The sequence below is a fragment of the Silurus meridionalis genome, chromosome 26, assembly GCF_014805685.1.
Source record: "Silurus meridionalis isolate SWU-2019-XX chromosome 26, ASM1480568v1, whole genome shotgun sequence".
NCBI lineage: Eukaryota > Metazoa > Chordata > Actinopteri > Siluriformes > Siluridae > Silurus > Silurus meridionalis.
The window spans coordinates 5,918,703-5,932,588 of record NC_060909.1 but is presented as its reverse complement, the minus strand read 5'-3'; the positions used below and the strand labels follow the sequence as shown (position 1 = coordinate 5,932,588).

The 13,886-nt window shown below is 35.3% G+C and overlaps 1 protein-coding gene across 1 annotated transcript in view; it reads left to right on the top strand.

Moving 5' to 3' along the window:
• The first annotated feature begins 458 nt into the window (after positions 1-458).
• The window catches only part of lctla (lactase-like a), a 33,062-nt gene continuing 19,634 nt past the window's right edge, over positions 459-13,886 (top strand). Inside the window, exon 1 of the mRNA XM_046840584.1 lies at positions 459-595. The gene's annotated coding sequence lies outside the window, so the exon portion shown is untranslated. The remainder of the gene's footprint in view (positions 596-13,886) is intronic.

The window sequence follows — 13,886 nt, the reverse complement described above, 5'->3', positions numbered from 1 at the left end:
ATAATAACTAAATTATTCATCTTGCATGCATTGCAACAGTTATGGTACTCTTGTTTCTTCCTGCAACTATATTTACATTTATATTTATGACTTCAATATGTATCGTATAAGTTGTAAAAGTATTAACAACACTAATAATGGTGATATGCATAGTAGTTGTAATGTGGTGGTACTATTAGTGAAACAGTACCAGCAACCTCCAAGAAAGGGTTAATTCTACCCATGTGGAGTTTGAGAAGAGAAAACACACCCCATAATACACTGACTTGATCATGGTGAACAAAGTTCTACAAAAAAAGGATTATTCAGTTCTACTATTCTTATTTCAACTGAGAAGTGTAAAGTTTAATAACAATTTGGCCCAGCCTTTCAAATACTTCAGGAGGCGGCAAGGCAGATGTGACCATGTGCTATTAATGGATGAAATCATCAGGCTGTAAATCATGGGCTAACTCCTGTAGACCCCATATTTAGGCTAGAGCTTTTGATCATCCTGACAGAAAGACTTCTCACACTCTTTACAGGGATGTGCACGTTTAGAGAGGCATCTGGAATCCTGGTCTCACCTGGTCGATTTCTGCCTTATTTACAGAATGTAAGCTTGCATCTTTACAACTGGTCTTAGTGTCATGCGGTCATTATTGGGAAAATATGCGCTTGCTGATGTTTGCAGTTGAGATTTTCTATATATTTTTCAAAGAATAATAAAAAGAAAAATTTTACAAGTTTAGAATAAAAAAAGTTCAATTGCCAAAGAATATAACAAAAATGTATAACTAAACACTGCTGTCCTAAGATAAATAACAATTGCCCTTTGTGTTGAATGATAGTACTGAATTGTTGCAGTTGGCATTTTGTTCACACATGCCTCTTCAATTAAAATGAATTATATTAACTGCAAAGAAATTGCCATCTACATAGGTGTTTCCAAAAAGCTTTATGGTACAAAATAATGTAAAAAACTGCTGAAAACATGTGTATGGTACAAACTTCAGTAAATTACTAGATTAAAGCCTTCCTCTGTATGACAAGTTCTGGTATCCTCATTACAGCTCCCGTCACTTATCAGTGCTCTGAGTGGACGATAAACGTGCTCGCCTGGCGTCAGGTTCATAACTGTTCCGACTCCCATTTAGTCTCCTGAAGATAATCTATCAGCAGTGAAGTTTAGAGCTAAGGAGACAGGGAGTCCGGCACCAAACCAACTCCCAAAATAGCTGTGTCCACCCAGGCTCTGGGCAGCCATGGTGCTGTCGTAAGGGGCCTAGCAAGACCTAGCACAGGAATGCCATGTCATCAGGAGCAGTAATGGAGCTATGGCAAGGTTGCAAAAAGCAGCAAATGAAGGAAGTCACTCTGAGTCTATGAAGGCTTGAAGTGGATTGGGGGCAGATAGAGTAGACTTTGCAGGCTGGAATTGATCTCAAGCTACTAGAGAAAATGGATAATGAGAAACGGATACAGAACAGTGAGATGGTGATTTAAGAGGCTGGATGAAAGATGCCGTTCTGAAGTACATTTACACTTGTACTGTGATTGTATTGAGTTTGTAATGCAATGGACCATAAATCAGACTTTCTGACTCCAGTGCATAGTTTAAGAATGTTCACAACATACACATTAAACTAAGAAAAACCCAGACTAATTGGCTTTCCAGAATATAGATAGATAGATAGATAGATAGATAGATAGATAGATAGATAGATAGATAGATAGATAGATAGATAGATAGATAGATAGATAGATAGATAGATAGATAGATAGATAGATATTTTGTCTGACATTCTAATTTAATACCGTCTGTATAGTTGTGTCTGTGGGAAAGGGGAAAAAAAGATTTTCTAAGAATTAATTTCTATTCAAATGTTTCAGTGGTACAGAGAAATATTTGTTTTATTTTGCAATGGACCATATTAAGTAACAGCATATTATTAAGGTTGTCTGGGACTTCTCTTGTGCAACGAAAGAACTGTAGCAAGTTCTCCAAGAAGCCCAAAAACAGCAAGCCAGCCTAGTTTCTCAGAACACCACTCCACAGAGTCAATAAGAGAATTGGTGCAATTGTAACCACAAATGGAACATATAGTATAAATTCATGTTTTATTGGTTATGCTATTGTTTAAAGCTGAACACTATTCAGTAGCAGCATGGTGGTGCATTTTGTAGCATCAATCACAGATCCAGGGTCTCTGGTTTGCTCCTTGCCTGGGGTTACTGAGAGTTTCTGTGCATGATTTTGTTATGTCTGTGTGGGATTTACCTCCCAAAAACATGCCAGTAGGTGAATTAACAAGGATAAATGACTCATAGGTGTGGACTCCTAGGTGTATTCCAGGACACATTTTAGGATTCCAGGATCATGTGATTCCAGGATAGACAAAAATGTATAGACAATGAATCTACCATCACTCTTCAGTTAAACAAATGCTGAAGATAAGTAAGTAAAATTTCATAATTCAAATAAATGATGTTTTATATATATATATATATATATATATATATATATATATATATATATATATATATATATATATATATATATATATATATATTAATAGCATAGTAAAACAATGCTACCAGTGTAATTCAAACTTTTAATTTGGATAATATATATGGATTTGATTTCTTTTTCATGATTTTCATGATTATTAAAAAAATAATAATAATAAAAAATCATTCACAAGACAGAAAAGATTTTAGAAGGAATTTATTTTTATGCATTTACATCTTGTACAGAGTTTATATAAAATACCGTCTTGAGAAGTTTAATATCATCAGCCATATAATTACATATTTTTGTCTTTACACCTTAAGCATTTGCAGCATTTGGCATTTAAGCGGCTTAATCTGGCCAATTGCTACACACAGTGATGGAAATCCCTAATATTGCCTGATACACTTGGACATTTGTGGCAATACAACAGAAATAAAATCTGGTCAGCTGTGGTCTTCTTTCCACTGACAGATGAAATAAAATATGTTCACAGAAACAGATTATAGGCTATAGTCTATAATTATATACCTACAAAAATCAGCTTGGATGTTACCTGTCAAAAATAGAAGACGTACACACATATTAGTTCGGTATAAAGCAACTGGATGTCATGGAATTTGAAGACACAACCCTCTGGTCATTAGCAAAACTCATAATCACTTACTTACTGAGGAAAAATATGCATGTAAGATGAAAACTTACTGGAATAACAACAATAAAAAAAATGACCTTTTTGCTAATTTTGCAATTTCACTGACAATGAAGTGCACTGTAACAGCAAGACTCAGACAGACACACTCAGTGGAATCTGTCTGGGGAAATTTCTGGCCTTTCAAACCGGTGTTTCGGCACGTGGAGCTTCATTTATGGTTAAACGAGGAAGACAGCCAGAACCCTCAATGAGTATCTGCTGGGAAAACATGGGGTAGATTCTTCAACGTGGCACAGGCCGGGAAAAGTCTGAGCAGAGCTAAATCCACAGTAGAAACGTCTGATAGGTTTCAGTAGATTCAGAAGACACAGAGGTCACTGATGTGTACATGCTCTTGTACTTTACAATAATATAACCTTGTGTTATAAAATCATGTGACCAAGTATGGTTCCTATACTGGATTATTTTCCAATCTTTTATTTCATTCTGCAGGATTGGCAATGATTACTATTTTTTTTTCCAATAAAGAACAAAACAGCATACATTCATTGTTAATTTTAGGGAGCGTAAAGCTTAACATGTACTTTGTAAACCGCTGCTCAGGCTGCATAACACATTTAAAAACACACCAAGAACACACTAGATAAAGTACTCTACACTCTTTTCTACATATGGAAACTAAAAAATGTCCAGGACTGCCAGAGTGTCATTGTGATTGACCAGTAAGAGCAAGCATGCCATCCCTCAGACCTAGAAAGCTATTTTTGTTTCTCTGGCTTCTAGCCACAAATGGCTGTGACAATGTTGGGATTCGTCTTTTTTTTATGTTAAGGAACAAAAAGAGTTATAATTCTTGATAATTCCCCAAATCCTCCATCTCTGTAATTGTTTCAACGTATGGGCACTGTAGACTTTTTCCATAAATGCTAAGTAAACTGCCATAAATGCTCAGAGAAAACAGCATTAAAACAGTTACAGTTTATGTGGCGCTTTCATTGTCTAAGTTCAACCAAAGTGCTTGCATGTGAAACCTACTTCTCCATAAGGTTTTTTGGAGCATTTGATTCTGAGCTGGTTGGGATGAAAGATTTCTTCATATGTTATTGTGTAAAAATAAAAGAGTTCCTTGTGTCAATTTCTCTGCTATCCCAATATAATGGCATAGCCGTAAACTACATCAATCATCACTTTTGTGTATTCAAATCAGCATGAGTGTGTAGATCAAGAGCAGTACTGTCTTTATACTGCAATTATAAATAAATAGCATTTCCTAACATGCAAGGTCATGACAGTTGTGCAGAATTACAGGCGTCATGCTTCTTTTGTTTTTAGAAATCTGTCATTGGAAGATCATAAGCCTTCAAAGTCTGCAGAAAAGCTTGAAGCACTTTTTTGGTTACAATAAACCAGAAAGGACCACAAAGACTGGGGTACTGCTGTTTACATGGAACAATCATAAACAATGTCAGGATTATACAATGAAGGCCCTGGTCCTGAAAAACTCTCATAAACACTCTTAACCAAAAATTATTTGGCCAGTCTCCAGGTTTTTATTATGCTGGACAGAAATACAGTCATATAATATATTTATGTATTAAACCCAAGTAGGGCAACTCCAGACCTGAGGTTCTGTGTTCAGCTCCTTTCATTCCTTTGCATGCTTTCTAAACATGCCCATGTTTAGACTGTGAGGGGGAAAGAGAATATCTAAGAAATTGAGGAAGGAAATGAGTTGAAAACAAAGGAAAGGGCAAGAAAGGCAGTGTGACAGAGGGCTGCGTGGCTACTGATTGCGGCTGAGGCTCCAAAGAGCTCGGCGCCGACTGAGCAGGCCACAGAGTTCCAGACAGAGAGATTAGCTTCTGCACTCACATGGGTGCAAATACACCCCGTCTGCACTGATCTGTGTGCATATGATGCACTTATGAAGGTTGATGGGATTCTGTCTATATCAGCTGAGCAGTTGGTGAATGCCAGTAAAAGGCACCTATCTGGTTTATGTCAATAACTGCAAGGTATAACAAATAAAAAAATTAAAATAAAATAAATGTCTGGTTTTATATAGAATTTTTTTTTTTTTTCTTGTTTCAAGAAGAATCTTGGCAGGGTAAAAAGGAGCAGGACAACAATCACAGCTTGGCCAAGAGATAATTAGAAAAAACTGTGTCCAGAACACTGTCATGGTCTCAGCATGTATCTAGAACTGTCTGCAAAGCAATACATTTTTTTGCAGTTGAAAAAGAGAGCGAGAGAGATGAAGAATTGATTGTGTACATCACTAACCTTACAAAAGCAAAGGCAGACACGTCCTGTCAACAGCCGTGGCCTTTGCGTGCATTTGACCACCAGTGTTTACGTCAGCAGGTACAGAGACCGTATCTAATCTCCAAGAGTGAGACGGGGAAGGGGGGCTTGAGTGCCACTACTGGCTGGGGTGCCTGAGGGGCCGACTGCTTTGAGAGAGAGAGAGAGAGAGAGAGAGAGAGAGAGAGAGAGAGAGAATGAAAGCAAAGGGAGGGAGGCAAAAGGGAGAGGCGGGGGAGAGAGTAAATCAGCAGAGGAGATTTGAGACAGGAAGAGTATGGCGTCAGTACAGGCTGGAGATAAGGGCTTGAGCTCCATAGACAAACATGCTTTTTCCCTGGGCCTGGCAAATACTCTCTCTCTCTCTCTCCCACTCTCTCTCTCTCTCTCTCGCTCTTTCTTGCGTGCACATTTTTTTCACTCTTTGTCTCCCAGTCTTCCAGAAAAGGAACTAAGCAGGTGCCACTTTGCCGTTGCTCCTCATCCTGACTCATAGGCCTTCCTCTGAGAGAATTCTTCAGCAAGTCATAATAAGCATACATTCACTCTGAAGCATTTTACGTATGTACAAATATACAATATACAATAATAATAATAATAATAATAATAATAATAATAATAATAATAATAATAATAATAATAATACAGTAATATACTTGCTCATATGCACTATATGAGCTAAAGTATGTGGATACCCCAGGTCAGGTGTTTCACTGACACCTTCAGCTATAAAGTAGACAAAATCGAATGCATAGCCATGCACATTCTAAAGACAAACTTTGGCAGTAGAATGGATTGTAGAGAAGAGCGCAGTGATTTTTAACATGGTGTTGTCAGGACCACAAAACAGTAAAATTTCTGCCCTGCTAGATCTACCAAAGTTGCTGTTGAAATTGTAAGTGTCTAAAAACAGTAACAGCTCAGCCACGAAGTGGAAGAGCATGAAAAACACAGTGCAGGGTCACTCAAAATCTTGTAGACAACCTTCACAGAAGAGGCTGTTATGGCCACATGGGTGGTGGTAGTGGGGGAATCACTGGAATGGTTGTAATATTATTTATTAATATCCATGATTTTGTAATGGAATGTCCAACAAGCACATTAACTAAATATAATCTCATATGGACTGTAATTAATATAAAGAGCGTGCTACATTGAACAGTTTACAGTCAAGTCTCCATTCAGTGAACAGTTGATACTATAAATAATTTACATTCAGTGACACCCAGATGAGAATGGGTTTCTTTTAGAGTCTGTTTACTTTCAAGATTTCTTCCTCATACCATCTCACAAAGGTTTTCCTTTCCACTGTCGCCACTGGCTCACTCATCAAAGATAAACATGTAGGGACCAAATTATGATGCTACACTGTATTATTTTGTGTAAAGCGGCTTTAGGGACAATGTCCATTGTTAAAAGTGCTATATACTTTTTTATTTAATTGAATAGGACTGAATTGAATATACGAGTGATGCACTCACGTACTTTTCGTCATGTGTACATATACTCATTAAAATCTTTTGCGAATTAGTAATACATTTTCAACTTTGACCTTTACAATTATGCTTGGCAACAAAGCGAAAGTAGTCAAACATGCAATAAAGTATGTGCAAGGCCCAGAATTTCAGAATTTCATCTCTAGTAAACCTGTCTTAATACACTCCACCAGATTGTGATATGCTGCATCTTCTTACCTCTATCCTTTCTATTAAATCTTGGCACATTTCCCAATTGCTTCAAAGCAATAGAATTATTTTTTTATTGGCTTATTTTCATGTTAAATCTTTGAAACTTCAGTCATGTGGATAAGAATTCTAACCAAGCCTAATTATAAACGAATTTACTCACATGAAAGATATAAAGTTGCTACCTTGGTATGTGATCAAGCATTAAATGTGAATGTGTATAAGTTAATGTCAGCTTTTTAGGAGAAAACTAAGACCGATCACTTTTTGGCTACTGGAATTAAATTAGTTGGCAGTCAAACCTGACAGTAGCTGAAAACCATTAATAGTAAATACAAGAATAACATGAAACATAAGTACAGTTAACATGATCAAATTTGGATCAAATGTACCTCAACATGCTTTTTGGGAAAATGGATGGAGTTCATATGAGAGGACATATCTCTCTGCATAGGAGTCTCTGCTTACTTTTTTTTTTTTTTTACTTTTACATAGGGCTGAAGGCACTCTGAGTTCATATGCGGTGTTATGGTGTATCTATCCTCAAAAGCACATTGATATCTCAAGGACTATGAGGATGAATTTGGACTGTAATTAATATCAACAGTCTACTACAATGGCACAGGACCAAAACCTGCATTTTCTTTCTATTTAAGTGCCTAATACTACACCCCTCAACAATGATGGAACTGCCATGAATGGACATTCAGTGCCACCCAGATGAGGACGGGATCTCATTTGAGTCTGGTTCCTCCCAAGGTTCCTTCCTCATGCCATCTCCGGACGTTTTTCCTTGCCACAGCTGGACATGGCTTGCTCATTAGTTATAAACTTATAATTATAAGAAACAAACTTATATGCACTAAATGTTTTAAAAAAATAAAATACAATTTATAACTACTTTATCTCTGTAAAGCTGCTAGGGAGACAATGTGCATTGTTAAAAATGCTATACAAAAATTATTTATTGCAAAAGTACAGAATAAACTCAATTAAAACCAAACACAAATGTGATGAAACAAGGAACAACAACATAAACCCTGAAATAAACTCACAGCCAAGTGGGACAAACATGAGACAGTGAGCACTGTGAAGAGTGAGGCTATATAGAAGTGTAAATCAAGGTGACAAGAAACAGATGTGAGTGATTAGTAGAATGTGAGCCAGGCATGCAGTGCAGTGGCTGCTGGATAGTAGATGGTCCATAATCTTAACAAAGCAATGATAATAATAGATAAAAACATTATTATGTTTCTATTATATTTTTGATTGAATTGATTAAATTATATTTAGGCTATTATTCTGATGTTTATGGTGCAATCACTGGCAAGAGATTGCACTTTTAAGATATCTATTGAGTTTTCTGAAGGCCTATATGTGTGTGTGTGTGTGTGTACATATATATATATATATATATATATATATATATATATATATATATATATATATATATATATATATATATATATATATAAACCCTTAAGATCACAACACTCAGAGGTTCAGACTTGCACAAACGTTCCCCAGTCACATAATCACATACTTGTCCTATTTCTAATAGAAATGGAAAAATTAATATAGATTACAGAATAATATGCCTCAATATGTGTTCCTAAATAATGAGATGAGAGTGTAAAAAGAGTGTAGAAATCTAGCTAGATTTCTAATATTAGCATGGAATATTTGATCGGCGCTATCCTGAATAATACAACATGTTTTTGCTGTGTTTTGAACCAAACAGCAACAATGGACTAGCTGAACTCAACTGTTTCTTCCTTAAACTAGCAAGGCACATAAAGCGATACTTCAAGGAAACATGGCCTCGAGCAAGCAATGTTTTGAGTCCTGGTCCCGCCAGTCAGAGGAACTTTTCCTTAAAGATAAGAGAGAAAGTAGGCGGAAAGGAGACATAAAGGAAAACACTGTGTCTCTTGGGAAGTGTTTTGCTTTGAGAATGTTGTAATTGTGTTGTGAAATTGTTTAAAGGAATGGATGTTTTTAAGCATGTGCATGTGTGTGTTTGTGCACAGCCTGTGATAAGGTTGGCACCGCTGCGGGAAAAACACAGCATGCATAATATTGTCAGAGAAGGATAATTACACCCACTCTCCTCCTACTGAACCCCATGTCTCCTGTTCACTCACTCTGTCCATTATATGCTTTCTTTTACATATACACAAAAACTTCCTTCCTCTCTTGCTTGAATGATCAAAAAACAAATCAGTGAGCTGTTTTTATGACACCGTACAATCATTGTTGGAAAGACCTTTTAATATAAAAAAAAAATTACATAATTATCTTTATTTATTATTGCCACACTGGATTAATTGTTCTTTGTTGCTATACTTAATTATTATTATTACATATTCATACATTAATATTGACTATTATTTAATTTTTTACATTTGTATGTAAACCTAACTTCAACTAAGCCTAAACCTAAATCTAAACAAAATTATTTGATTTGAACTTTGCTTAGATAACAATAATAAAATATAATTCATTATTTTTGACTGTTAGTTAGGCATCATATATATTGCTTCAATTAAAGGACATATTTTTACAATATAGACATAATCAGGGCCATAATCGAAAGTAACTGTAATCACCCTTTCCAGTCTAAATTATTTGAAAAGTAATAACATACAAACCTGTTAGCTTTTACACCAATTACCATGTATCCAGTTTGAGTATTAAGACAGACATTATTTGTAATTACTGTACATTTGCCTATTAAACAGTAGGTAGTTATTGTAAAATAAAGTGCTACCGGGTTTTGAGTGCAAATCCCTTACAGGAAAAACTCCTTCACATGGAGGAGAAAAGGATAAATCTCGATCTTTTTTACACACATTTTACACACTAAATATAGTTTAAAGTAACTAAATTCTACATAAATAAGAGATAAAATATTTAATCCAATGATTACATATACCTTAACAATTACAAGAAGAAATGTAAAAGAGAGGATGGAGGGAAAAATGAAGAAGGAGAACTGAGTTACCTCTATCTGTCTTGTCGCCACATACCTACCTCTGTATATATATATATGTGTGTGTGTGTACATATATATATATAAACCCTTAAGATCACAACACTCAGAGGTTCAGACTTGCACAAACGTTCCCCAGTCACATAATCACATACTTGTCCTATTTCTAATAGAAATGGAAAAATTAATATAGATTACAGAATAATATGCCTCAATATGTGTTCCTAAATAATGAGATGAGAGTGTAAAAAGAGTGTAGAAATCTAGCTAGATTTCTAATATTAGCATGGAATATTTGATCGGCGCTATCCTGAATAATACAACATGTTTTTGCTGTGTTTTGAACCAAACAGCAACAATGGACTAGCTGAACTCAACTGTTTCTTCCTTAAACTAGCAAGGCACATAAAGCGATACTTCAAGGAAACATGGCCTCGAGCAAGCAATGTTTTGAGTCCTGGTCCCGCCAGGGGTCAGAGGAACTTTTCCTTAAAGATAAGAGAGAAAGTAGGCGGAAAGGAGACATAAAGGAAAACACTGTGTCTCTTGGGAAGTGTTTTGCTTTGAGAATGTTGTAATTGTGTTGTGAAATTGTTTAAAGGAATGGATGTTTTTAAGCATGTGCATGTGTGTGTTTGTGCACAGCCTGTGATAAGGTTGGCACCGCTGCGGGAAAAACACAGCATGCATAATATTGTCAGAGAAGGATAATTACACCCACTCTCCTCCTACTGAACCCCATGTCTCCTGTTCACTCACTCTGTCCATTATATGCTTTCTTTTACATATACACAAAAACTTCCTTCCTCTCTTGCTTGAATGATCAAAAAACAAATCAGTGAGCTGTTTTTATGACACCGTACAATCATTGTTGGAAAGACCTTTTAATATAAAAAAAATTACATAATTATCTTTATTTATTATTGCCACACTGGATTAATTGTTCTTTGTTGCTATACTTAATTATTATTATTACATATTCATACATTAATATTGACTATTATTTAATTTTTTACATTTGTATGTAAACCTAACTTCAACTAAGCCTAAACCTAAATCTAAACAAAATTATTTGATTTGAACTTTGCTTAGATAACAATAATAAAATATAATTCATTATTTTTGACTGTTAGTTAGGCATCATATATATTGCTTCAATTAAAGGACATATTTTTACAATATAGACATAATCAGGGCCATAATCGAAAGTAACTGTAATCACCCTTTCCAGTCTGAATTATTTGAAAAGTAATAACATACAAACCTGTTAGCTTTTACACCAATTACCATGTATCCAGTTTGAGTATTAAGACAGACATTATTTGTAATTACTGTACATTTGCCTATTAAACAGTAGGTAGTTATTGTAAAATAAAGTGCTACCGGGTTTTGAGTGCAAATCCCTTACAGGAAAAACTCCTTCACATGGAGGAGAAAAGGATAAATCTACGATCTTTTTTTTACACACATTTTACACACTAAATATAGTTTAAAGTAACTAAATTCTACATAAATAAGAGATAAAATATTTAATCCAATGATTACATATACCTTAACAATTACAAGAAGAAATGTAAAAGAGAGGATGGAGGGAAAAATGAAGAAGGAGAACTGAGTTACCTCTATCTGTCTTGTCGCCACATACCTACCTCTGTATATATATATATATATATATATATATATATATATATATATATATATATATATATATATATATACATATATATATATATATGTGTGTGTGTGTGTGTGTGTGTGTGTGTGTGTGTGTGTGTGTGTATACACTTTCTGGCCAGGCTCCTGCTTTCGTCTCTCCTCTGATTGTTGTTCTGCGGTAGTATGAGGAATGCTTTGCATTCTGTCTCTCTAGTGGAAGCAAGAGATTTTCCCTTGCTTTGCCACACCATATACATGACACACACAAACATTCAAGACTAAGGAACAAGAAGCTATTTTGGCAGGTTAAAATGGTGCTAGCTGTGCAAAAGTAATGTTTACCTCTCTTTCCATGCCACTATTCATCAATCTTGTACACCATTTCACTTTAAAACATAAAAAAAGGAGCACAGAAAATTGAACATATAAGATTTCAGGCATGTTTCACACATATGACAATCAAACTAATCTTCTTAGCAAAAGAGCTAGCTGACAATCTGACTGGACAAGCAGAATGCTGAAGTTAACTGAATAGAATGGTTTAATTAACTTTAAATCAAAGATCTAGACATATCCGTAGGTCACGAGAAAGTATGTTTGAAAATGCTCATCATAAAAATTACTATTGTATCCGCCTGACGTCTTTAATTAACGAGTTTGCCAATTAGTGCTGTATCCTTTAGACTCTACAACTATCTGTAAATAAATGAAAATGTATTATTGACCAACCAAGTGGATGAGTAAAATCATGATGGGTTATTTTGAAGGATAATATAGAATTAGATTGTGGATTTAGAGGCGTGTCACTGCACCAGTCAGACAAAAGGGAACTTTTGCTAACAACCGAGTTTAAAACTGTGTTAATGAGCCCCCACAGGCATGCAAGAAGAATCAGAGAACAGGTAAAGTAAGGGAAAAGCCAATCTTCCTAACTTCAGGTTCTATATAGAGCGCTACAAGAGAGAAAGCTATACTGGTAATTAACCAATCAACCCATGAAAACTCTTTTTTTTCCCCTGACAGTCAAAAGAACATTAGTTAACAGTACTCCAGAAGACCTGACAGATCGAGTATCTTAGGAACCAAAAGTTTATGTTCATGAAATATCCTGCTAACCTAAAATTATTCTACCCAGCACCCCTCCTAAGTGTGTTTATATAAAGTGGAAAAAAAAACTTTGATGAAGACTTTAAGTATGAGGTCCGAGGTTATTATATGGTGTATAGAGTTTACAGAGTTTGTGTGTGTGTGTGTGTGTGTGTGTGTGTGTGTGTGTGTGTGTGTGTGTGTGTGTGTGTGTGAGAGAGAGAGACAGAGAGAGAGAGAGAGAGAGAGAAAGAGAGAGGGAGGATGTGCTCAGCATGGGTTGAGCACTCTTGGAGAACGTGTTTTATATCACAAGTAATTGCATATGATTCTCATTCCGACTTCAAAGTGTACAACATTGCAGTTCAGGGGACGGAGGCCAGACTACTACCAAAGCGTCCCCCAATTTCCTGTCCTTTCTCTGGCTTTAAGCAAGACAAGAGGCCCAGCACTATAGGAACAGAGATGAGACATATATGCACCTCAAACCGAATGGAAGACAAATCCAAAAGATTAAAACAGATCTAAATGTTTTCTCATATTTTGCTTAAAGTGACCCTTTATAATTAAGGTCACAGGATGCAGAAATTAGTGATAAACACATATCCATCCTTTTCCTATTAGTTTCACTTGGTTACTAAATAATATACTTTTTATTAATTAATTAATAAAAATAAATTAATAAATGAACAAAATGACTAATTCTGTTTCTATAAGGAGGTTTTATTATTTCAATTTTCACTTACAATATCCATTTTAATAACTGGTTTAAATCTTTTTTCAGTCCATATTTACTTTTACTTAAAACCTAATTTTCAACTGTTATTCAAACATCAAGATTTATTTGCTGTCAAAACTCCTTTAAATTTGCTGTCAAGATGTCTTTAGTGAAAGAAAACAGTCCTAGGGTGAAAGATAGATATTACATTTTTTTTTTTAGATTTGGCTAATATTTCCCAGAAGTGGCTTATCAATATGTTCTAGATATGTCAAGGAATGATAAGGCAAATCTCTGAG